The following is a 25,407-nucleotide window of genomic DNA, read 5'->3' as shown; positions in this document are numbered from 1 at the left end:
TTTAGACTCCTGGCAGGGGGGCGGCCAGCTCCTGCCACTGTCCTTTGAAGTCGCTCCTTCAATATAGCAGCTCCCGGATTTCTGTGTGCTCAGTAATTGGTGTGCACGCATCCTGCTGGCTTTAGTTTTAAAAAGAAAAGGAAAAGTCACACAGGTGGTATCCGGGCATCGGAAAGTACTGCCAGCGTGGCCTGTGCTTCCCGATGCTCTGCTGAGCCCACTCTGGCTCCTTTCTATCCCCAAATGGAGAGGAAAAAAGAAAAAATGTGTGTGTGTGTATATATATAAATAAAATACTGAATCACTTTGCTGTACACCAGAAACTAGCAATACTGTAAATCAACTATACTTCAATTTAAAAAAAAAGAAATTATGTGGAATCAGTGGAAGATATAAATCAATAAATGCCTTAAATTTCTTTTAAAGAATGGGAAAGGGTGGTGTTGGGGAAAGGTGAGAGAGGAAAAAGGACGCGGTCTGCCATGACTGAACTCACCAAGCTCAAGCTCAGAGTAAGACTTCGGGCAGCAGTGCCTCCTGCCACTCTTATCTGTTACAGAGAAACTAACCGCTGCTCTGTGGTTACATAAGAAAAGCAAACACACACCTCCACACACTCAGAACGCCGTCATTGATGATGAAATATGCTCACTCCTAATGGTGATTTCTGACAACGCTCCTCCGCCCGCCGGTCTGCTCTCCAGGGAAAACCGTGCCAGCGCCGGACCGAAGACCAGCCTGCGCAAACCCGGGAGGCGCCATCCGCTCTCCACCCCCGTCCCTCCTGTTGCCTATTCTTCAAGTGCATCCTTCCTGGATGAGATGACAGAGATCTTGTTTGTCTTACACTTTGTGTAGGCGGTTGTCAGGACTGGAAACCAGCATGCCAGTCCCCCCACCCCAATTACTGGAAGGGGAGAAGTCATCTCTGGCCCCATAATGCTAAGAGGGTTACCATTTTTTCAGATGGTTTGCTTGTAGCTTCAAAGTGAGTTTCCGTTTTCCCCCCAGGTAACTAAAATGGACGGTATCATTTGTCTCACTGAACAGCTTGTTAATACAGTCCACCCCTCACCCCTGATTAATCTAGGATGTGCGTAAAATTCCACAAGGAAGTGAGAGACTGAAATGCACTTTTGGGAAACACATTTTGGGGAATGTTGGCTATATACCAAGACAATTTTCGGTGCTGAGTTGAATGTGTTTAAGTGTATGACAGATTTTTACAATGAAAATATGAGTTAGATGTGTTTAGGATTCATTACTGTTGCTTGAGCACCTACTGTGTGCTGGATGGAGTGCTCTATACTCCTCTAAAAGAATGCCCAGAGCAGCTCTGCAACATAGAAATCGTCATCCATAACCTACAGGTGAAGAAACTGGGTGCAAAGGTTAACTACCTCCTGCAAAGATTTACAACAAAGAGGGAAAGGAGTCCTGATTCGGCACCTGAGTGCCCTTTCCAACACACCAGGCAGCCAGAGTGTCTATTTTTAAAGGTGGGGGCCCCCAGACAACCTAGTTTTTATTTTAAATTATTTTAAAATTATTTTAAATTTAAATTATTTTACATTTAAATTATTTTTTAAAATTTTAATTATTTTACATACCCCCAATTAATCAAATATCATTAAAATAATTTGTTTATTCCGACATTTCACTGATTCACACTTACTTTCCTTACAATTAGAAACGGCCAACAGGCACATGAACAAATGCTCAACATAGCTAATCATCAGAGAAATGCAAATCAAAACTGCCATGAGGTATCACCTCACACCCGTCAGAACAGTCATCATTCAAAAATCCACAGACGATAAACGCTGGAAGGGGTGTGGAGAAAAGGGAGCCCTCCTACACTGCTGGTGGGAGTGCAGTCTGGTGCAGCCATTACGGAAAACAGTATGGAGGTTCCTCGAAAGACTGAAAATAGATTTACCATATGACCCAGGAATCCCACTCCTGGGCATGTATCCAGAGGGAACTCTAATTCAAAAAGATACACGCACCCCAATGTTTACAGCAGCACTATTTACAATAGCCGAGACATGGAAAGCCTAAATGTCCATCGACAGAGGACTAGATAAAGAAGTTGTGGTATGTTTATACAATGGAATACTACTCAGTCATAAAAATATAAAATAATGCCATTTGCAGCAACATGGATTGACCTAGAGATCGTCATTCTAAGAGAAGTAAGCCAGAAAGAGAAAGAAAAATACCGTATGATATCACTCATATTTGGAATCTAAAAAAATACAAAAAAAAAAAACCCACTATGAACTCTTCTACAAAACAGAAACAGACTTGCAGACATAGTAAACAATCTCATGGTTACCAGGGAAAGGGGGTGGGAAGGGGTAAATCTGGGAGTTTGAGATTTACAAATGTTAGTCACTACATGTAAAAATAGATTTAAAAAGCTGCTTTTGTCTAGTACAGGGAAGTATGTTGTAATAACCTTTAATGAAAAAAATATGAAAACGAATATGTCTGTATATGCATGACTGGGACACTGTGCTGTGCACCAGAAATTGACACATTATAACTGACTGTACTTCAATTTAAAAAAAAAAAAAGAAATACAAAGGAGTTACAATACCTGTATATTTTAGAAGAAAGGCAAGACAGCAAAATATCAGTACCACGTGAATTTCTGTTTTATCGTTATGTGTGGGATGGATCTAAAGATCTGAGGCACTTCTGTGCCCCCACCCACCCCATCCAGGACCAGGGCATCGAGCACTGCTGTATTTATCTCCGAAGCAACTGCTGCTTAATTGCTAAGCGACTCCAACCTTTGGGAAGCCCTGTGTAACCATTAAGGACAAGATCCTGGGAAGAAAAGGGAGAATGAGTTTGTTTGCACAATACTGTATTTTGCTATACTTTGCTTTTTCTCTACTTTTAGACAGACCCCCCCCCCCCCAAGTCTGTAAGACCTACAGAGTATCTTGCTCTTTGGGTTTCAAATAGCATAAAGAAGGCATCCTTTATTTTCCAATCAGTTATGGGGTTGGCCTCTCTGAACTATGCAGTGTTTGCTTCTAAGATATGCAGAAGCCTACTCTGTAACACGGGTGGCATATTTACTTTCAGAAAACTGGGAAAGCTATATTATTTTAGGTGCCTAATATTCACAAACTTTTATGACTATTATTTTCTACATAGTAAACTTATTGCTTCCTCTAGATTGGCAAGGTTCATTTAATAAACTGTAGATTTCAAAACAACTTGACTTTTCTCCTCAAGCTTATTTCTACTATGAATTGGGCGTGGAGTCATTAATTCATACTAAAGGAGAAAGAAATTCTCAAGACAAACAACTTATGGATTAAGTTAACATTTGGGGGGAGATTCAGAGAGAGAGGTTTGGAGAAAACAACATTTTAAGAATCAAAAGAGAACATAAGTAAATTTTTTCACGGGAATTTTACCAGTATGGGGAAAAATCAGTCTAAAAGAAGTTAACCTGTTTGTCACAGTTTTAATTCCTGCCATTTGACATTTCCTGCCAGAAAGTTCATGGATGGCTATATGTTTCCACCAAAATCAACCCCACTCGAGATTCTTCATCAGATTTGCCACTTTAATGACCCACACTGACAACGTAAGTGCCAGTTTGCCCACTCGGACAACACAGTGACCACAGAACAAACTGGTGACAGCAAGCAGAGATGCTGTGATTAACTCCACAGGGATGGACTCTTACTGACTCAGGACAAAGGAGGACGACAAGTTAACTGAAAACCGGGCCCTGGCTTCTGATCTGACTCTTTTCAGCATGTCCTCAATACCTGCGTTTATCAGATAACGGTTCAGCCTCCTCTCTTACCCATGAGAGACCCATTCCCACCATGTATTACACCAGCTTCATTTTCCTGAGCGACAGGGGTCTGCCGTTCCTGTCCCCACGTTCCTGATTTACGGGTGGTGGGGGTCGTGGGGATAGTGGCAGGAAAGAGTGAAACAGACAATCGCTGTTGCAATCCTGGGGCCCTGGGAGCAAGCAGATCTCTCATTTACTAAGTAAGGAGATTCTCCAGTGCAACTAAGCATGGTAATAACTGTGCTGTCAATAATGTGTGCCATCAGGAACTAGGGAAATGAGAAAAGCATGTTTCTTGCACCTGGTCCTCATGAAATTTATAACTTAGGAAGGGAAGAGAAGGAAGCAAGCGTGTATCATGGACCAAAGCACTGTATGCGTCACCCATCACTGTTCATGACTCATTAGATCCTCACACCAACCTCTGAGGAATGCGCTACTGATCCCATTTTACAAAGGAGGCAACAGAAGTCTAAAAAGGTTGAAGTAGAATATTATTCAACCCCATGTTAGAGCATATGTCAGAATATCCTTCCTTTTCAAGGCTGAATGATATTCCACCTTTTGTATATATCACCATTTTGCTTATCCATTCGTCTGTCAATGGATGTTTGGGTTGTTTCCACCTACTGGCTATTGTGAATTGTGAATAATCCTGCTGTGAATGTAGGTGTGCAAATCTCTCTTTGAGCTATTGGATCATACCAAAATTCCATTCTTAATTTTTCTGAAGACCTGCCATATTGTTTTCCATCGTGGCTATACCAATTTACATCCCCAACAACAGTGCACAAGGGTTCCAATTTCTCCACAACCTTACCAAAATTTGTTAGGGCCTTGCTGTGCAACCATCACCACCGTCCACCTCCAGAACTTTTCCATCTTCCCAAACTCCGAGCCCAGTAAACAATAACCCCCTCTCTCCTCCTCCCCACCAGCACTGGGTCATCACCACCTGCACGCTCTGTGAAATTGACTAACAGTGTCCTCATGCAAAAATGGTGAACACGTGAACTTCAAGCAGATTGTAGTGACCTTGGGTTACATGACTCACACACAAAGCAACAGAGGCCAGTAGGTGACGTGCACATGGATTTCTGAAGGAGCTGCAATGCTGAAGAGAGGAAACTGCATAGTGGCAACTTTAGGACAGAAATGAGGCTCAGAGAGGGGAATCAAATAAACGGCACTGGAATCGGATGATATGATATAAGGGCGAGGTAGGGAAGCAATATGAAAATCGTCCCCCTTTTTGACAGCTGGGTCAGCGGTATTTAGAGGGGAGGCGGCCAGCTCCAGGCCTGGGGAGGAAATGCCGTGCTTGATGACAAGTCCCTAGCGTAGAAGGCACTGCGTGAGGCCACGCCCACGGCTACAGGAAGAGGCACAGCTGGGCTCCCACCAGCTCTGGCTGAGGGATGACTGGCTGCAACACCAGATACTCCTCCAGTAAGTCTCTTATCAGCATTTACTTCCCTTGGCAAGGAAAAGCATTTCCATTAAAAAGAGCTGAGTCCAACGCCTTCTTGATTTATTTGCGTCTCCTCTTGAGGGTCTGTTCGTGTCGCCTGTAACTGACCCTAAAGCCCAGTGGCTCTTTGTTCACATGTCTCAGCAGCAAAGCCTCTCATCTCTCTACGTGATGCATATACAAAAGCTGTTTTTAGGAACTCCTATTTCAGACAGAGTAAATTCACATGGATAAAGCAACGCTCTGAAACAGATGGCTAAACAGAAAGATATTTACCAAACCGCGATTCTATGCTCTCACTTGGATGGGAGAAAAAAAGACATCCGTTGTTGTGGACGTGTGTCGAAAGTAAACATCAAGGAAGAACTGAAGGGGTCCCAAAGCAAATCGGAATGACTTCGCAGCTAACGCACCATACCAATTTTATAACACTGTCGTGGGGTTTCACAAGTGGATTCACAAAACGGGGGACGGTTTAGGAATGACCTCTTCGTCTACTGAGCATTATAGTTAGAATTATTCCCTTGTTATCCCCCCTTTTCTTATTTTATGGACCATGCTTGAGAAGCAACCAATAATATGAGAAATTCAGAAAAGGCAAGTTCATGGGCACAGAAAGTGGAATGATGATCACCAGGGGCCGAGGGGAGGGAGTCACGTCCAGACTTTCTGCTTGGGAGGATGAAGGCGTTCTGGAAACTTGATAATGTGAAGGTCGCGCAACACGGTGAATCTAATTAATGCCACTGAATTGTACACTTAAAATGCTTAAAATGGAAAATATCACGCTATGTGTATTTTTACTACAGCAAAAGCAACAGATAATGTAAGCACGTGATTTATTACTGAATCTGCTGACAACAGTAACTTAATTTTTTAAATCTCATTCCTGGTCTGCTTCGTTTCCTGTTTCCTAAACAGGCTGCCTCACACTTTTTCTCCTTCTTCTCCAAAACCATAACTCTGCCTTCTCCACCCCCAGCAGATAAGCTTGTCTATTTTCACCAAAAAAATGGAGGCCACAAGACAGACATTGGTTCAACGTCCTTCCCTCTCGCTCAACTTACCTCTTCTCCGCCTCTTATCCTCCCCTGAGGATCCCATGTGAGCGCGGCCCTGGGCACATCCCTGGAACCGGAGCCCTTATTTTCCTGCCCCGCCCCGACATCCTTGCGATTTCAGCCTCCCCCACTCCCACTCGCCAGTGCGCTCACGGCGCGCATCCCCTGGGAGGCCGACACCGCGTCTCCCGCAGGCGCGGGGTGTGGCTCTGCCTCCTCGCCCCCTCCAGCGAGCTCCCCTTGCCGCCTTCCGTCTGCTTCCCTGCCCTGCCCGCCCCCCTGCTGCCCCTGCGGCCCGAAGGGCGCGGGCGAGGCCCGTTTCCAGACCCCGGCTCATTCCCGGTCTCCTCCCTCCGCGCCCTGCGCCCCGCCAACTGCCCTTCCTCCCTCCTGCCCTCCCGCCTCTTCGCTCACTCTGCAGGCTGCCCTGTGGGTTCAGCTTTCTTTACCTAACCCTGACGGAACATGTCCAGGTGTTGACTGCTTTCTGGCTCATCTCGGCCACGTGGGCGGCCCCAGCGACCCTCTACTTAGCAGCAACTGGAAAAGTACATTCTTCTTGAGCTACGCTTACGCGTCCTTCAGCCCGGAACGTTCATCTACACGCTGGGCCTCTCCAAGGTCCTCAAGCACAACCGAAACAAATGCGGATTCTGCCTTTTCCTCAAGGCCCCTGCCTCTGCTCCCCCTCCTGTTTTCATCCGCGGAATTACCATCTACTGAATCGTCCAGGCTAGAAGCATCAGAATCACCTGTGAGGACTCCTTCATTTTCATCCGTCACAAATGACTGTGCGACAAGCCCCATGAATTTGACCTGGTCGTTTCTTTCACATGTGATCCTTACTGTTCAGTCCTTTAGCTTGAGAACGTCAGACATTTTCCCCAGATGCTTACAATAGATTCCTAATTCGCACCAACCCCCTTGTCTGTGCGCTGCCTACCCCTCCTCTACCTTGGCCATAAGAAATGTCTTTCCAACTCTTCCATGTCGAAAAACATCAAACGCCTTCCCTTTGCCTAAATCATTAAGTCCAGATTCAAATGCCACGCGATTTCTTCATTACAGACAAACTTCCAAACTTTAAGGGAATTCGACTCCGGCTGAAGAGGTAGCTTACACAGGGCATTTAAAAATATTTTGGTTTCTGAAAATGCGTTCTGCTAAATAGCTCTGAATTTGTTTAAAAGAACCTTAAGCAAAACAAATCTTCCCTCACACAACTGTCAAGATGAAAACAGACATAATGTTAGCGCTTTTTTTTAAAGCTTAGTAAACACATGGAGGAGATACATGCAGAAACCCACAACTGATTTAATTTGCAAAACCACAGCTTTAGCTCCACTAAAGTAAAGATGACTTAGATAAAATACAACCAGAAAACTGAGATAAAAGATACGGGGTAAATAAGTTAAGCTGACGACTTAGCAAGCAAGCCTCGTGGGTGGAGCATGAAGTTCTCGGAAAGCTTTGGACGAGAATGCCGTTAGACTGACCCCAGGGAGCCCCTGGGAGCGTCATGCTCCCCAGGGAATCCCTGCTTGCGGGAGGACCACCATCTCCGGGACCACAACCCCGCCTGCTTGTGAGGATACGGGCACCTGGTGTCAGGAGAAGCAAGACTTTGGGGTTGAAGCTGCACTTTTGAGGTTGGCGAAGGAGACTGTCGGTACATGTTAGGGCTGTTTCAGAGCCAGAGTTAAATCCTGGACGTCACGAGGCCTTCGGTGTGGTCTTCACTCCACCACCAACCAGCCGCGACAGCCTGAGTACCTCCTCTGAGCCCCGGGCTCCCCGCCTTCAAACTGAAGGGTCTGGAGAGAATAACTCACATTTATACTTACTAAAATTTGACATTTTACTATTTTTTATCTTAATATGATTAAGATCAGGGCAAAAGTCTAAGAGCCAGCTTTTATCCTCAGGGTGAAAAAAAAAGGAGAAAGACTATGTTAAAATGGATCAGCAGTATTATTCCCTGTTCAGTGAACGATTTACAGCACCACGCGCGTCCTCCAGCACAGCGAGGCGTGCTCCCTCCGACGGGGCGTGTGTGGACGTTAAAAGGAACAAAGGACGCGAAAGCACGGGAGCCCTGGGCTGCAGGGATGGGAAGTCATCGGACAGCCCTTTAGTTTCCTTCCACTCGTTTGCCCACCCGCTGACATGGCAGCAAGAGGCCATAAAAAGTCGCGGAGGTTTTTTAAAAAGGTACAGCTCCTCAGTACTCATCAGAACCGTCCTAGTCAGATCCCACATATCGACTCGGACAGCAAATGCACACACTGACCCCCTGCTAAGTCTCAGGAACGTCGCAGCAAAGCAACACAGCGGTGACGAGGGAGCCGACGGCAGACCTCGTGGAGGAACAGAGACAAGGACCACAGCCCACTCGGGGCCAGGGGAGGGCAGAGCATGCCTTTTCCATGTCACCTGGTGAGCTGTCTGCACCCTCCTCTGTCTCTCCTTCCCTGACCATGACTTTACGGCAGTGAGTGTCCATTAGGTGTTCTTCCTGTCCCTCACTCTCCATCAAAAGCACGCACCTAGGAATCTAAGAACAGGCCTTGTCTCTTCACCTCTCCATTCTCTTTGCTGTAATTTCATACAGTGCCACAATCTAAATGATCTTATTTGCACACTGTTTAGTTTTGTTTTTGAAGTAGAGTTGATCTACAATGTTGTGTTAGTTGCAGGGGTACAGCAAAGTGATTCAGATACATGCGTGTATATATATCTTTCTTTTCCAGATCCTTTCCCATTGTAGGTTATCACCAGGTACTGAATATGGTTCCCTGTGCTCGACAGTATAAACTTGTTTATTTTTCACATAGCAGTGTGTATCTATTAACTTCAAACTCCTTATTTACCCCTCCTTGACCCCCTTTCCCCTTAGGTAACTGTAAGTTTGTTGTCTGTCTTCGGTCTATTTCCATTTTGTAAATAAGTTCATCTTTGCCATTTTTTTTTAAATTCCACATACAAGTGGTATCCTACGGTATTTGCCTTTCTCTGCTTTACTTCACTTAGTAGGATAATCTCTAGAGCCATCCATGTAGCTGCAAATGGCATTATTTAAAAATACGGGGCATTTCACGAATGTGTGTGTCACCCTTGCACAGGGGCCGTGCTAGTTTTATCTGTATCGTTCCAATTTTAGTGCACATGGCGCCAAAGCGAGCACCACGTACCATTTATTGACCGTGTTTCTCCTCCAAAAGAAAAGGAAAGTAGGCCTCACGCGGGCTGGGACCCTGGCCTCCTCTGCTCCCCTGTATTCCCCACACCCGGGTCAATCACTGACCAACGATCAATGACGCGTTTGATCAGTCAGTATGTGCGGACTGAATAAATCCCAGCCGGCCCCACCTCCATACAAAGTCCCATCTCCTCTCAGTTACTGACGAAGCTGCTCCAGCGTGCAGGGAGCGTCATCTCAGCATTTATTTGCTTGCATTTATTTGTAAGAGGACCTGTATGTCCTGAACGCCCGAGTTGGCAGGATTTCAGGTATCGGAGTAAAGCGAAGTGTGGACTTTCCAGCGGGGTGACGGAGGGTATTCTCAGGTCACACCAACGGTGGTCACCCTTTGATTTGCTGGGACGTCTACTCCAAGAAAAAAACAGGTTCCTCTATGCTGGCCACAGCCTCCTCCCTCGCTCTCTGGCCAAATCCATAAATCCTCTAAAAGTGGGGCGCTGGGTGGGCAGGGCCCCACGAGGGTCGGAGGATGAGGTTAAAACAGAGGCCACAGAAAAGAGGAGAAACGTCGTTTCTGCCCCCAGGAGAATGCCTCAGGGGTGTCCTGTGCCCTGGTAGTTACTATCATGTTCCTAATTCATTCATTTTCAGCTAATATTTACATTCAACCTCTGAGAATGGCCCATTTGCTCAAATATGGAACATCTATTTATTTCTGGTTGTTATTTTGCAACCCAACCCCCAAAATAATAAAGTTCTTGAGATTAAAAAAAAAAAGATCCTTTGGGAAATACTGGCAAAAGAAATGCTTTCTTGAATAAGGATATCGCTTTGAACTTTTTGGAATCCCGGGCTTCAGGAATTCATCAAATAAAAACAATTAATAAATAACAGACATAAGAGGGATCAGAAAGTTCATCTGGATCTTATCCGTGATTCACAGATACTAGAACAGACTAAAAAGCAAATGACAAAGTGACCTCTGGCAGGTACTGAAAAACAAGGTGTAACAATGGATCAATTCCCCCCATTTCCAGAAAGACCTCAAACTTCTAAGTTATTACCAAAGAACGTTAATCTGGCTGCATTCCTCACTCACTTCTAATTTAACAAACTTTCTCCTCCACAGCTCTTTGCAAGTTACAGCAGGCAGTATGTACGTGTGTGTCCACCTATGACAGACTTGGCCATTTTAAAATGTGCCCCAAACAGTCCTTGAGATCTAAGGAGGGAAGAATGTCTCAAAACTCATTCCTTACAACTCATACCGCTGTCACGTAGTATTTTAAAAAAAAAGAGTCAGTAGGCACCGTATATTGCCAAGTTCAGGCTAAGCCAAGTGGAGCATTAGAGCATAAACTCTGGCGTCACACTGCCCGGGTTCAAATCCCCGCTCTGCTGTTTTAGCAGCTCGGTTGCTTTGAACGAGCTGTTGGACCTGTTTCCTCATCTGCAAAATACGGGGACAGCAGTAGGGCCCACCTCACGTGAGTTAACAGATGTAAACTGATCAGGGCAGCACCAGGGCTGCAGAAGCAGCTCGGGCTGAGTTATGACTCTCAGTCCTGAGTTCATACACTCAACAGAATCAAAGAAACGATCATACTTTCTTCCTCCACTGTGAGCAGAAAAAGCATTTTCTCACGACAATTACTTCCTTTACAGTTGTTTTGTTAAAACGGTGGCTCTGGGCGCTTTCAAGGTGGGGCTTCCTCACTGGGGACCAGACACCCCCTCGCCTCTCCCCAGCGGTGCCACTTCCCCTGAAGCTTGTCACTGGCGTCAGGTACAGCCGTCAGTTTCACTTTCACATCATTCTGTCAGTTTGGCTCAGGAGGAAAAGACACTCAACCGAGTGAAAAAAGCGCCTTCTGGGATCTAGGAGTGACAGCCCCAGTCTTCTCAGGAGTAACTGGGAACTTCTCTCTGCCCACATTCCCTCTGGTCCTCTAGGCCGGGCAGTCCCCTGTCGAGAAGGTGTGCGGAGGGGTGGGGGTCTGGACTGTTTGGAATCGGGGTGCCCTGCCTTTTAATTTCAGGCCCGGGATGCCCTCGTGGGGTGCGACTCCCACCTCTGCGTGGACGCGCACGGCTGGGCCTGGGGTCGGTCTTATCTCTGTGCCTTCCTCCCTGCCCAGAACACTGCGCTGCGCTCTAGCTGAGCACTCCTTTTCGGTTGCTGGGCTGGGCTCCTGTCCTGTGTGTACCTAGTGTGTTCTCTCTCTCTGCGCTTCTGCAGACCTGCGCCCATCACTTTGGGTTCTGTCCCACGGCTCACTCTTCACAGCTCTGACCCTCCTCCTCATTGCACCCACCTTCTTCCTGTTTGGGGTTTTCTGGTCTTCCCTCCAGGTGCCCGTGCACGCAGACTACACTCTCAGCACAGTTGCTGAGTGCTTGCTGTGTGGGGGGCGAACTCAAGGCTCGACTGCAGAGAAGGAGACTCGATCCCTGCCCTCAAGTGTGATGGGGAGAGAGGGGGTGTATCACCACTGCTGAGGTAGCTTCCTGTGCTTGAAGCCAGGGCACTGGGGGAAGGATGTGTTAATACAGCGAGGGGTGCAGAAGCCTTCACAGGGGAGGTGATGTCTGAGGGGTCAGCCAAGCGAGGGTGCGACAGGCCCACGTGGAGCCGTGCTAACCAAGAGGCAGCTGAAGGACGATGCGGTGTTCAGGTCCTTGTGAGACGGGAGGCTGGAGGGGCAGGCAGGGGACAGACCAGGAAGGACCTGGCAGGCCATGTGAAGGGTCCTGATTTTATTTTGTGGGTGATGCAGAGCAAGGCGGAGAATGGTGATCAGATTTTTGTTTCCAACAGATCCTTCTCGTAGCAGAGTGAAGAGTGAGACTAGAGGTTCCATGTCAGAAAATAAATGTGGGGTCGCCTTTATGAAATGTCATCACATAACAGCCTACATGTTTGTGCACAACTGTTTTCCAAAGACGGCTGCACGAGCATCTCCTGTTCCAAAGCTCTTCTGCAGGGGGCAGTCGGCAGCCCCGCCCTGTGACCCTGGCTAGCCTGGAACTTGCTTTGACCAGTAGAACCCGACAGAAGTGATGCTCTGTGAATTCTTGGTTTGGCCCTTCAGGTGTCTGAGCTTTGGCCAGTGTGTGCTGGGAGCACTCCCTCTTAGCATCTGATCACCAGGAGAGGAAACCCGAGGCAGCCGCACAGAGAGAAAGAGAAGGCACGGGCGGGGCTCAGTCTTCTGGCCGTCGCCACCAACCACAAATCTGAGCGGTCCCATCTCAGGTCTGTCCATGGCCTCGTGAGAGGCCCCAGGTGAAGCCCCGAGGAGCAGGGCCGGCCCAAATCCCCCATCCGCAGAATCATGAGCAAATAAAATGGTGTTGTTTCAAGCCACTTAGTTTTGGGGAAAGTTTGTTACACAGCGATGAACAGCCAAAGCAATACTCCAGGTGGAGTGCATGGTACCTACAGCCCTGGCTGTTTCAGGACAAGAGCACTGGCCCACGGCCAGCACGGGATAAGCGGTACTTCCCTGAATCACTTATCCCCAAATCTTACTTCAAGCCTGTGTCACACCTAACTGATTAGTGCTCAGGCTTCTTAAAAAGCGATTCTTAGAAAAGGTAATCCTCTGATTCCACCTCGCAAAGAGCCAAGAAAACACCGTGCGTGGATTAAAATTCCCGGGAATTCAGTCTGAACATTCCTATTGGCAGTTTTTTTTTTTAGACAAACATCCAAGTAAATATGTGTCCCACTTCTTGGACCCGCAGAACGTTTGATGACTCTTTATAATTTGTCTTCTTAGCTGTATTGCTACGCATCTTGAGAGAGACCAGGACTTGAATAAACGGTGTCCTCTCTCTGGGTCTAGAGATTTAGACCCGGAGGCCTAGACTGTTTTTCCACAAGAAAATATTTACAATATTTGCCCAGGAGAAAACTGATTTCATATATTTAAATGACGATATGTTCTCTCTGTTTTGAAAACCTCTAATCTGTTCTTGGAAGAGGAGCGCTCGCCCTTCTTCCTTTCATTTCTACTGAAATCATAAAATTCAAACCCAATGTTACGTGTTGACAGGTCTCTACTGGCTCCACCAATGGGAAACGGTTAACGGGTAGGTTTGTCTTCATTAATTCCTAAGATTATGTGCTAATTTATGTTTAGCAATATTGGCAATTTTGGGGTCAAGTAAACTTGCATCTATTTTATCTTAATAAGTAACACAAAGTCTTTCCTACAGCTCAGATGGCTTTATCTCCTAAAGCACTTTAAGTCACAGACCAAAGGGTACTAGAAATATTAACAAATCTCAATGAAAAGAACCCGAGTGGTAGAAATCCTTCTTTTTGCTGAGACGGAGGAAGGAAGGTTAAAGTACCTTGTGCTGCACCTTTGGCAAAATTTAAGCTGCCTCTGCTTCAGAACCTGGCATTATGCAAGTTATTTCTCACTGAATTATTTCAGCATTAAAAGGATTTTTATAAAACCCTCCAGGATTGGCTTGGTTGCACGAAAGAGGCAGAGTAAATTCCAGTTCCTCTTATGAAAGAGTTTATTTATGGCCACTGTTAATACCAACCCATCTGTACAGCCTAAATATGTCCTAAAGTACATGCTAATTGATTTTTCTTTTCAAATGACTGATGCAGAAGAATTAAAAGAGCCCCCATTCCTAGAGGGGAGAAGACTGTCTGGCTGCTATTCCTCACCATCTTCCCTTCCAGACACGAAGCCCACTGGGGAGGTCAAGTTGTTCACTTTGGAGAACCAGCGTTTTTGAGAAAGCCTGGTCATTACCTTTCTTGTGCTACCATCATCCTTAACACAGTAGAAGAAGAAAAAATGTGCTGTTGATGTCATCCTATGAAATTTTAATTTGCAAAATCTAAACTGTATATCGTTGAATGCTTTCAGTGTTTGGGCGACTGCACACCCGTTTACCGGGGAAGGGTTACACATCCCACTCCTGGTGATATTCTCTCGTCTTCACCCACATTTCTGAATGCGCTGGCTGCAGCCTGGGATCCATGACATGTATCCAGTACTGTACCACCCCCGGGCCCAGGTGAAACCCTGGTCTGACTGGCACGTGTGGCTACCAAAGGAGCTCCCCCTCAAACAGCTACAAAATGTTAGGGTCAGGAGGCACCCTAGACCAGCCGCCGTCCAACTCGCTCAGCTTACAGTCAGTTTGGCAAAACAGGAATGAGACCTTGGTCTCCTAGCCCCCACTTCTGTGGCCCTTCTCTCTGCCTTCTCGGCTGGGCGGCTCTGAAAGGCTGGCGTGGTCACCAACAAGGTGGACCAAGGCAGGGGCAACGATGCCACCAGAGCCGAGAGCCACTCTCGCTCCAGTCTGTTCTACCGAAAAGGGCAAACTATCTGGATCCTTAACCCCTCTGTGTGCCAACTTCCATGTATCCTCACTCACTGCAGGGAGACTGGAGAGCAAGGCGGGGAGGCTGGCACCCGGGCACCGGGGAGGGAAGGGGAGGGAGGCAGATGAAAAAGTTTAGAAGCCAACCCAGAAGCTACACAGAAGTCAGCGCCTCCACGGGCAAGGATGTGCGCAGCCCTGCGAACCTCTTCTCAGTCAGACCCCTAAAACGCACCTTAGGAACGTGGGCAGACATTGCAGAGATCAGGGCTCTTACGGCCTGAAATACATAGCAGTCATAATCAGAACCCTTCATGCTGGCAATTAGAAACAAAAATTAAATACATTCCCTGACTCTGAGAGGTTTCTGTGAACTTCCTCAAGGTGCAGTCTGAGCTCTGCGCCTAGAGTTTAAGAGAGAAAAGAGAATAGAAATAGAACAGAAAGTAGAGACTAGGCAATCGGGGACCTGGTGTATGCCCTGAGGTGGGCATCCTTAGGAGATCATAATTGAATTAAAATATGATCACTGAGCTCTGGTTCTGACCTAGAAACTCTAAGTCCCAGAGACACAGGAAAGCGTAAGAGGGAAGGCAGACACGTCACAAGCTACCTGGGAAAGGTGTACCAGGAAGGGACGCTTGTGTGGGTAACTGCCAAAGGGACTCTGGCTGAGAAGGGGTGTGGACAGGGGCCGCCTGATTTTATCTCCAAAAGGAAAGCGGGACACGTGGGTGAGAACCATCAGGCTTTAGGAAGGCAGGGGGGTTGAGTCTCCTACAGGCAGAAGCATCTCTCTTACTTTGCAGACACAGGTGAGCGTCACTCTTTGGCTGCCCTTATGGAAATGTCACAGTGGGACTCAGTGCTTTTCCCTTGAAACCTCATGCCATTCACGCAGCAAGTGTGCCGTGAAACCCATCTCCACAAACCCACTGAGGTCGCGCGGGCTTTTGAGGTGTAAGCCCAAAATCTAAGCTCCGGTTTTAACATTGTTTTAAGCTGTGGCTTAACTGCCGTTGGGAACCGCTGCCAGTGCCCATTCCAATTCATTACTGCTGGGGTTTATTTTTAATCTTCTTTAAAAGATTATGTTTTTCTCCCCTTTGGTTTCATATTTTTGGTTATTCTACCTTTGAGTCTGTTAAATGATTTATTACTCTTTACTTTCAAGACATTTTTCTTTGAATGCTCTCAATTATTTAATCTTTGGTACTTTATCATCTTAACTCTCAAATTTAGTCTTACTTTTTATGTTGCTTAATGAATTTTGAGATCATTATGATTTTGTTCTGAAGAATCCTTAAAATCCTTCATCGTTTCATTAAATTTTTTGTTAACCTTTTATCCTTTAGTATCTTCTTTTTATTAAAATAACTTTTGCACTCTCTGCACACCTGTACTGAGCAATGTACCTACTGCCTCATCCATTTGCTTGTATGATGGTTCAGAATATTTCAATATTACTTTTTATTTCCTGATCATTCTTTTTTTTTTCTTTTACGGTTGGCATTATAAAGGTCAGCAGAGTGAGAAACCGTAAGGGTAACAGAGACAGAAAAACCAGAGACGCGGAGATGGAACCTCTCCCTTGGAGTGAGTTGCCGCTTAGCATTTTTAAATGTTTCCCACCACCTTCAACTCTGCCTTTCCAGCAGAACATGTCTAGACAGTTCTGAGGGCGGCAACGGCTCTGCTCGTGCGGACGTTTACACTCCTGGGCTGGAGCCTTTTCTCTCATTACTCAGCACACAGTCCCTTCGACGTGACAGCTGCTAAAACACACGGCTCGTTTATCTATTCCCCTAATAGCTGAGTTCCTACTAGACATTGGATATGGCACTAGATACTAGGGATTTGGCCAAGAATAAAAGAGGATGTGCCTTCTGCCCCCGTAGGGTTTACAATCTGTTGGGACTGTCAAAAGGCAGACAGACAACGGCAGGACATTGTAAGCGCCCTGCCAGGGAGCACGCACTGATTCACTGCCACACGTGGTGCTGCGCTGTATATAGAGGACCTCGTATGTGCTTTAAGAACACGTGGGGGAGGGTACAAAATCCTAATTTGGAGGGCAGGGAGAGTCTTCCAGAGGAAGCGATGTCTAAGCTAGGCCCTGAAAATGCAGGGAACAGCCAGAGGAGGGAGAGGGCGAGAGGCTGGGCAGAAAGTTCCAGGGGGCAACGGGACACACAGGGCACTAAGAAGCCTAAAGAGGCTTGGATGTGGAGGGACGCGATGTGCGCGGTGCTGGAGAGAGAGGCTGGAGAGGCCAGGGGCGTGCAGACCAACTGGAACCTTCTAACTCATGCTGAGGAGTCTGGGTTTCCCTCCAAGTGCACTGGGTAGCACCGGAGCATTTAAAGCAAGGAGGCTCAGCTCTGGGTTCTAGAAGGATCCTGCCCCCTGCAGTGTAGAGAATGACCCTCAGTGACAGCGACCAGCCCGGAGGCTACAGCAGCAATCCAGAAGAGAGATGGTGGCGGCCTGCAGACAGAGTAGGGAGGGGTAAGGCGGCGGGAATCAAGAGACACGCAGCGGGTGGAACTAACAGACCCTGGTTCGGGGTGAGCGGCGGAGGCGAGGAGTCATGAAGACACCCAGGTTTCTGCTTGTGCAAGGACAGGTGATGCCAGTGCCAGATTCAGAAAAGGACGGGAGGCAGGTATCTGTGGAAAGAGAAAGGGGAAGTCGAGGCATGCAGCTCGGGGCACGTGGTGTTGGCTGCGCCCATCAACCCGCCGCAGAAGAGGACTTTGGAAAGGTTTCGACTGGGCAGTGGTCAGCGAGGAGAGGGCTGTCAAGGTCAGAGAGGGATGAGGTACCCGCGGGGTGAGAACACTGAGGAACGCCAACCTTCCAGGGGACAGAAAGGAGAGGAGGAGCTCACAAAGGAGGAGAGACGAAGGAAGGAGAACGGGAAGTGGGGGAGGCATGCGAGGGAAACGTTGCCCCAAGGGTGCGGAGATGCGCGGACTCAGTCTGCCGCAGAGAAGACAAGGGAGAGAGGAGCGGAATTTAGCAAGAACTGGAAAGAGCGAGCGTGAATGTGACAGACGCCCGGAGGCAGAGCCAGCTGTCTGCGGCCAAGACGTGGAGAGAGGACACAGGGCAGCGGTGGAGAGGACAATTTAAGGAGTCCAGCTGTGAAGGGGAGGAAAGAGAAGAAAGTGGCTGGAGGAGGGCGTGGAAGGACGGCCTTTCTCTTTAAAGCTGGGAGGGGTTTCAGCATGTCTGTGCAGTGAGAATGGGGCCAGCAAGGAGGGAAGGGAGGAAAATACGGGCCCGAGAGGAGATAATCAAGATGGAAGGTGAGGAAATATTTTTTCGCTGTAACAGACAGGAAAGGTGGGAGGGTGGGTCCAGGTGGAGCTGGATCTGCAGCTCTGTGACCGCAGGGTGAGGTGGCCTTCATCAGGAAGACTTCCATTTTCCCAGCAGAGCAGGATGAGGGGATGGTGGTGACAGGTGGCGGCTGGAAACAGCTGCTGCAGAAAGCAAACGGGAGTGGAACAGGCGAAGTCGGAGAGCCTGGCTGAGGCTGGAAATCACGGAATCACAGCATCGTGAATTTGCATAGCTGCCTAATTCTGTCGAGAGGAACTCATCAGCCCGGGGGCACACCCTGGGAGAAGTGGAGAGGTGGACTCTGCTCCCGCCCCACGCACTCCAGCTTCAGATAAAAGCACATCACCTCACATGGCACCGAAGATGCGGTCTCCTCCCCGTGGCAAGGAGGACACTCCAGGGGGAGGAAGGGGCGGTGGCCACTGTCATCTATGTCAACTTCAGTTCAAAAAATCAATACTATTTTCCTTCCTAAGCGATTCAGTTCCTTAGGAAGCTGATAGGGTAGACCCCAAGATTCATATTCTTCTTAACAAACGTGGACCCTGGTCACAACACTCTCCCTGAGAAAACGTCTTCCCCAGTCAACTGATGAACAAATTTTGGGAATACAACCCATGGAGGCATTGAAAGATTATATTGGGAGCCAAGAGATCAGGGTTCCTGGCCAGTAATTTGTGTCGTGTGACCCTTCTCTTGACGTCTGCAAGCCTCAGTGTCTCCTCTGCAAACTGCGACCCATCCACCCAATGAGCAGGACTTCGGGAGGACATGACCCCATGTAGCCAGGCCCCTGGCACGATGCCAGCCAGCTAACACGCCTTTCCTCTCCAAGTCTCCCACCTCCCTCCAGACCTGAGCTTGTGTGACTTAAAGGAACACTGTGGAAAACTAAGTGTCACAGGTGTACAGTTTTCAAACTTTCAGGTAAGACACATTGTCCCGAACTCCATGACCCAAAATTTCATGAATTACTCTTGCCCCATGAAATGCGTTCTAGTATTTTCCATTCCGTTCTCTTTCACGTGTACAGATACGCTTGGTACAACTCAACGAGTTCATTTCAGAATCCAATAATGGATTGTGTCTTGCGGTTTGGAAAACACTGGGTGAGGCCTGTTTTTGAATCACGGAGAACAACACATGAACGGACCGCAGAGTGGAAACTGCTGACTACGGCCCTCAACACACAGCTGACACGAACTCCTCCCCAAACTGCGAGAAAGGCGTGCCCGCTGCCTTTCGCGAGCGACTTGGCTTCTTGCTCCCCTGGGATGTGAAGAGCCGTCTGCACTGACCATGGACTCACAGCGCTCAGTTTGCTTTGGAAACTCACCCTTATCTTGGCAACACCCTACTTCCTAGATGCTTATTTTAGCATCTACTCGGGGTGAACGACCCACAGACGGGACCCACAGAGATGGGAAAGAGGATAAGATGGCCGAGGGCAATGAAGAGCCTGCTCTTTGTGCTTCCAGCTGAAGACCCGTAGTCATGCCAACCACGCCTCCGAGCGGGAGCCTCCGGGCTCACCCCGCTCCCTTCACGCGCTTGCTACGCTCAAGCCAGGCTGTGTTCCTTTCTCTCACTAGGACATATTCTCGCGTCCTCAGGCCATCCTAAAATGTGGTTCCTCTCTTCCAGAGCATCCTCACTGCCACACTCTCTCACACTTCCTCTAGGACATCTTCTCAGACACCCCGGAGCCACTGGTCCCTTGGCACCACGTACGTTCCCCGTACTTACACATTCATCCTGCACTGATTTACTGAGGGGTCTCTGTGTGTCAGCCCCGCCGTAGTAGCTGGGAACACAGCTCCGGACAAATGCCAGCCCTCGTGAGCTTCGATTCTCAAGGTGGACACAGACAAAGCAAACAAGCCAACATATAACACAGTTGTGCACCGTAATATTACCAACCGACACATCACAATACACATACATGCTGGAGTCACCATGCTTTGCTGTAACTTCCTCTTCCCCTGGCAGCTTCTCCCCCACGGGTTACACACCAGAGTGTGTGGCGCTGAGGCTCACAACAAACGCTTGATGAATGAAAGCACAGCCGTGCACTCTTTGGTTCTGTTGTCCTGGGAGTCTGTCTTGTTTTGATCACACGCAGGAGATAACGCAAACTTTAACTCATCTGCGAAGGGTCTGGGGTGCACATTTAAAGTTTGTAATACTAAGGCCATGCCTATGTGATTCTCGACAACTATTCATTTGTAAATCCCGGGGGCCTTCCTGTAGGAAGGGGCAGCCCTCCCTGCAGAGACCTATAGTTATCTGTTAGGAGGCCTCCTGCCCGTGGCTTCCCTAGTCCTTCAGGGATGCTGGAGTAGTAACTCCTCCAATTACTCTGCACTAGAATGCGGGACATAAGCACAGGATGAGATGGGGAAAAAAAAAACGAATTCAGGAGCAGAATCAGTCCATAGACCTCCGATGTCAGGCATCAAATGGTTCGGTAAAAAGTTAACCGGTTATCATGCCACACCTGTTAGGATGGCCACAATCCAAAAGACAGCAGACAACAAGTGCTGATGAGGATGGGGAGACACTGAAACCCTGTGCTCTGTTGGAGGGAACGGGACGGGGGGAGCCGACATGGAAACAGTACGGTAGGTCATCAAAAAAAAAAAAAAAAAGAAAGAAAGAAACACAGAATTACCATTTAAACCAGCAATTTCATTTCTGCATACGGAGCCAAAAGAATTTAAAGTGGAGATTTGAAGAGAGAGATTTTTTTACAGCCATATTCAAAGCAGCATTAGTCGTTAAGCCCAAATGTGGAAGCAAGTGTCCATGAACAGACGAATGGATAAACAAAATAGGACATATACCTACTGTGAACTATTACTGACCCTTTTTAAAAAGGCAGGAAATTCTGACACAGGCCACAACATGGATGAAGCTGGGGGGCATGAAGCTGAGCGAGACGCGCAATTCACAAAAAGACAAATACCATATGATTCCATTTATACGAGGTACCTAGAGCAGGCAGCTTCAGAGACAGAAAGCAGAATGGAAGTTTCCAGGGGCTGGAGGAAGGGGTGAATGGGGAGTTATTATTTAATAGGTGCACAGTTTCAGTTTTGCAAGATGAAAAGGGTTCTGTGGATGGACGGTGGTGATGGTTGCATAACAATGTGAACGAGCTTAATGCTACTGAGCTGTACACTTAAAAATGATTAGGGTGGCAAATTGTATGCTATGTGTACTGTACCACAATTTCAAAAATGTAATTAGTAGGTGATCCACCTCTGTGGTTTATGGTCACTGCCTGGTGGTCATACAAACCTGACTTCACCACTTACCAGCTGTAACATCAGGGCAAGCGACTTAACCTCTCTGAGCCTCTGTTTCCCCATCTGGACAATGGGGATAATGATGATGCTATTAATTTATAAAAGCTTTGCAAAGATTAAATGGGACGGTAATGTTTGTCAAATACAAACAAAATTGAGCATAGTATCTGGTACATAAATTATAAATAAAAATGCATGGATAAAACCATGCCTTACTGCTTTTGTTAGTTCCGTTACTACCATCAATATTATTAGCTTAATTCAAAAGTTAACACCAATCTATAGAAGTACGTGTGGCCAGTGTGTGCCTTTAAATATCTGCCAATCTCATCCCAGAGCAGAAATCTATGATTCCAGGCTTGAGGTGAGCCAGTCCTAGTTTCCAAAATCCCTGGTTCCCGTTCCATCCCAAGGATATTTTTAGATGACAGAGCAATGTGAATTTGTGTATAAATGCTCGACAGGTTAAAACAATGAAAGATGTTTCCATTACTGCGAGGAAACAGCTTTTTCATCTTTCCGCTTCAACATCATGTTTTTCTATAAGATTCTCCTGATTCCTGCCTTAACAGCTAGAACAGGTATTAAAAATCAAAGCTGGGTGCATTCCTGCCTGAAAACAAGACGCTCAAAGTTTTAAAACAATAGACAGAAACAGAGAGTTAAAGGCTACGTATGTCACCACAAGACTAGTTCCCTTACTTTCAATTACAATTTGATTTGGGGCAATAAAATGACATAAAATTATATAAAATCAAATGATACATCTATGTTCTCTGGGATTTTTGACCATACAACAATTTTTTTATTTATTAAATGATTTGTGAAAACTACTTGGAAAAAAATAGATAAAAGATTGAACCCTATGAAAAGGAAGCCCCCTGAAGTCAAAAATACCCTTATTAACACACAGTCTCATTACAGTACTACATTAGCAATACTTCCAGGGGCAAACAAGGTCATCAGTAACCCTAGACCATGAAATGCGTTAAGGGCAGGAAGTACTGATTCCTACTCGTATTTTGAAAGAAGACAAATGTCCTATCATCAAATTCTGCACTGTAAGAAGATTTGTGGAGATTAATTCCTGAATGCCAGTTACAGATTTGTACATAAGCCCACATGCTCAGAAGAAAATCCTAGAGCTAGTCCACACGGAATTTTAGATAAAACATCAAATTCATTACACAGACGAATTTCGAGAATATATTGCCGCAGAATGAGGGACTTTTAGAGAAACAGCCAAAGGCAAACAGGCTATTCAAGGGGGTCTCCAGGACCTGCCATAACAGAGAAAGCTCACATCTGTGTTGAAAGGGGTCTTTGAGACTCTGAGAAGGACCGAGGTGTGGCTAGCTGAATAACATCCCTGCACACCTGAAAGACAAGTGACCTACCAACAAAAGGAAGTTCAGCTGCTGATCCAGGTGCCTTCCAAGCAGACTCAGTAACGAAGCCTCTGTTGGAGGGAGGTGGGCACCGGAGGAGGAACGACAAAGAAGTTGGTGCAAGAGCTTCTTGCCGTCCGCGAGCCACTACCTGCCGCACAAGACGCTGGCGGAAGTGAACATGACAAGGCAGAGGGTAGAGGCAAGAGTCCTCCCTGGAAGTTTACGTTTTAAAAGTTTACAAGAAAAATCACAAGAGGCTGGAACAAAGGCTGGTGACGCCGAACAGGCGACTCTTGAAATCAGAGATAAAAGTTTATGAGGCAGGGAAAAAAAAAAACCCAAAACAAAACAACTTAATTTAGACTTAATTGCTCACTTGGAGGAGTTCCACAGCTGGGGCTTTGAAGCTTTTAGAAGCTCCTCCTATGCTGTGTCTTTAAATATATGTGCGTTCAATCAGCAGAAGAAAGACTCACAAGATACGTCTGCGTCTGCGGCAGACACCTGCTTCAAACAATGGACTGATCTCCGAGGGATGTTAAACAGCTGTGCATGAACTTCAAAAGTAATTTGCAACCAGATTAGTAAATGTCACCCTCCCTCCCACCAGACACAGCATTTTTTAAAAGAGATGAAGCATCCGCGGTAAGACTGCCATTTTACAGGACTTAACAAAGATCGGTTAGGGGAAAAAAACGAAGACGGAGATTCACAAGGTTGGGGTGGGGGTGGGGCAACGCGGAACTTACGAATAGGGCTTGTCTATTAAATATCCCCCTCTCCACCACCACCAGGAAAAGCCAGTGATGGGACAATGCAATGGGAACAACAAAACCACCAGACGTGTGTCCAGAAAGGGCACTGCACCTGAAGGACCCACACACTCCTTAGGGATGGGTCATTCTCTCCACGGACAGGGACAAAGCAATGCGTTTTCAGTCTTCTCCCCTTGTCATCACCCCCCTCCCTGTCAGCTTGGGCCATCACTCCATCATCTTTTATTAGCACCAGTTTGAGCAGGACAATCCCAAAGACAGAGCAACACACTAGCGCTCTCCCGGCAGAAATCCCAGCATCTCCAAGCGCGCCTGCCTCGGGTCTCCCCTCGTGCATCCCCGTGGTGAGTGCCGAGCCGTTAGCATCCATTTCACACTGATAATCTGAGCCCCAGTAAACATCCAATAAAAAAGGCATTAACTCTACTTTCTTAACCTGTGGCCCTCAAAGCTCAAAAACAAACACTCTCACCCAAGGTCACAGGACTGAGCACCAGACTTTTTTCGTTATCCATCAAAACCCGCCTCGCCTTGCCCCCAGCCCCCTGAAAAGAAACTTGGTTTGTTCGGAAGCGTTCATGCTGGCAACTCCGTCCGCTTCTCTAGCAAACGCCAAGAAAACTTATTTCACTATGGACAGGTTGCCGCTGCACCAAACAACTCTCCTTCCAAATGTGTGCCGAGAACTTAAAACTCACCGCCGCCCTCTTCCCTTCCTCCCTCCCTCCCTCCGCGTTAGTTCAGGTGAGAGAAAACCCGAGAAGGGAGAGGAGGCGCCCCGGCCCCAGCCCCGGCCGGCCCCCTCCGGGCCAAGGTCCGCGCGCATCCCGGGCACCCCAGGCACCCCACGCGCGAGGGACCACGGAAACCAGACCCAAAGTTTGCGGCTCTTGTCGCTCTTTCCGACTCCGTGGTCATCCTGCTCGCCCCTTCCTGGACCGGCTTCCCCTCCACCCCGATCTCCGCCCCAGGCCCCCCGGCGCCGGCCCTCTCCAGCCGGCGGACCGGCGCGGGGACTTACCTGCCAGCAGCCGCGGGGGCCGAGCGCGCGGCGGGGCGGCGGTGGCGGCGGTGGCGGCGGTGGCGCGGGAGCGGGCGGCCGGCGGGGTGCGTGCGCCCGAGGGCGGCGCCGGCCAGGGGGCGCTCGTCACCCCGCGGCCCCGCCGCCGAGCCGGCTCCCCGGACGCCCTCCCCGGAGCCGCGGCCCGCGCACCGCCCGCCGCGCGCCGCGCGCCTCCAGGTCCCGCCCCGCGCGCCGCCCCGCGCTCCCGCCCGCGGCGCCGCGGGTCCGAGGCCAGGCCCCGTCCCCGCGCCGGGGAGGCTGCGGCGCGCGCCGCGCGCGCGCGGGGGAGAGGGGCCCTGAGACCACATGACTCTCCATCTGACCAAACCGAAAAGCGAAAACGAGCCTTCCCACGGGAAGGAGCGAGATCATTAGGCAAAAAGGGCTCCGTCTGTTTTGCCGGCTTTTACACCACAAAGGATTTGTGAACGGAGCTCTTTTAAAATGGCCCAGCTGAGGAGGATTGAGTGCCCTTCTGTCCGCTGGAGAAGCCTTCCTAAGTTCTGTCTCTGACTTCAATGGTTTGTTTCTGCACACTGTCCTGTTCTACATCATTTCCAAAGTCGCACTGCTTTAAACTTGGCAACCCTTGCGGCTGCA

The 25,407-nt window shown here is 48.0% G+C and overlaps 1 protein-coding gene and 1 non-coding gene across 3 annotated transcripts in view; both read right to left on the bottom strand.

Annotated features, from left to right (window-relative positions):
• The window catches only part of PRKCQ (protein kinase C theta), a 131,600-nt gene extending 106,689 nt beyond the window's left edge, over positions 1-24,911 (bottom strand). The window contains exon 1 of one of the 2 annotated variants that reach the window (XM_074358149.1): positions 24,766-24,911. The gene's annotated coding sequence lies outside the window, so the exon portion shown is untranslated. Of the gene's footprint in view, positions 1-6,367; positions 6,505-24,765 lie in introns of those variants that run through there. The other variant, XM_074358150.1, reaches the window with a different exon arrangement.
• On the bottom strand, positions 9,439-9,546 carry LOC123619111 (U6 spliceosomal RNA). The gene has a single exon (XR_006727651.1). It is a non-coding gene; the product is annotated as a U6 spliceosomal RNA (small nuclear RNA).
• Positions 24,912-25,407: the final 496 nt, after the last annotated feature.

Source organism: Camelus bactrianus, chromosome 35 (assembly GCF_048773025.1).
Source record: "Camelus bactrianus isolate YW-2024 breed Bactrian camel chromosome 35, ASM4877302v1, whole genome shotgun sequence".
In the NCBI taxonomy this organism is placed as follows: domain Eukaryota; kingdom Metazoa; phylum Chordata; class Mammalia; order Artiodactyla; family Camelidae; genus Camelus; species Camelus bactrianus.
The sequence above is the reverse complement of the archived record's forward strand: the minus strand, read 5'-3'. Positions and strand labels throughout refer to the sequence as shown.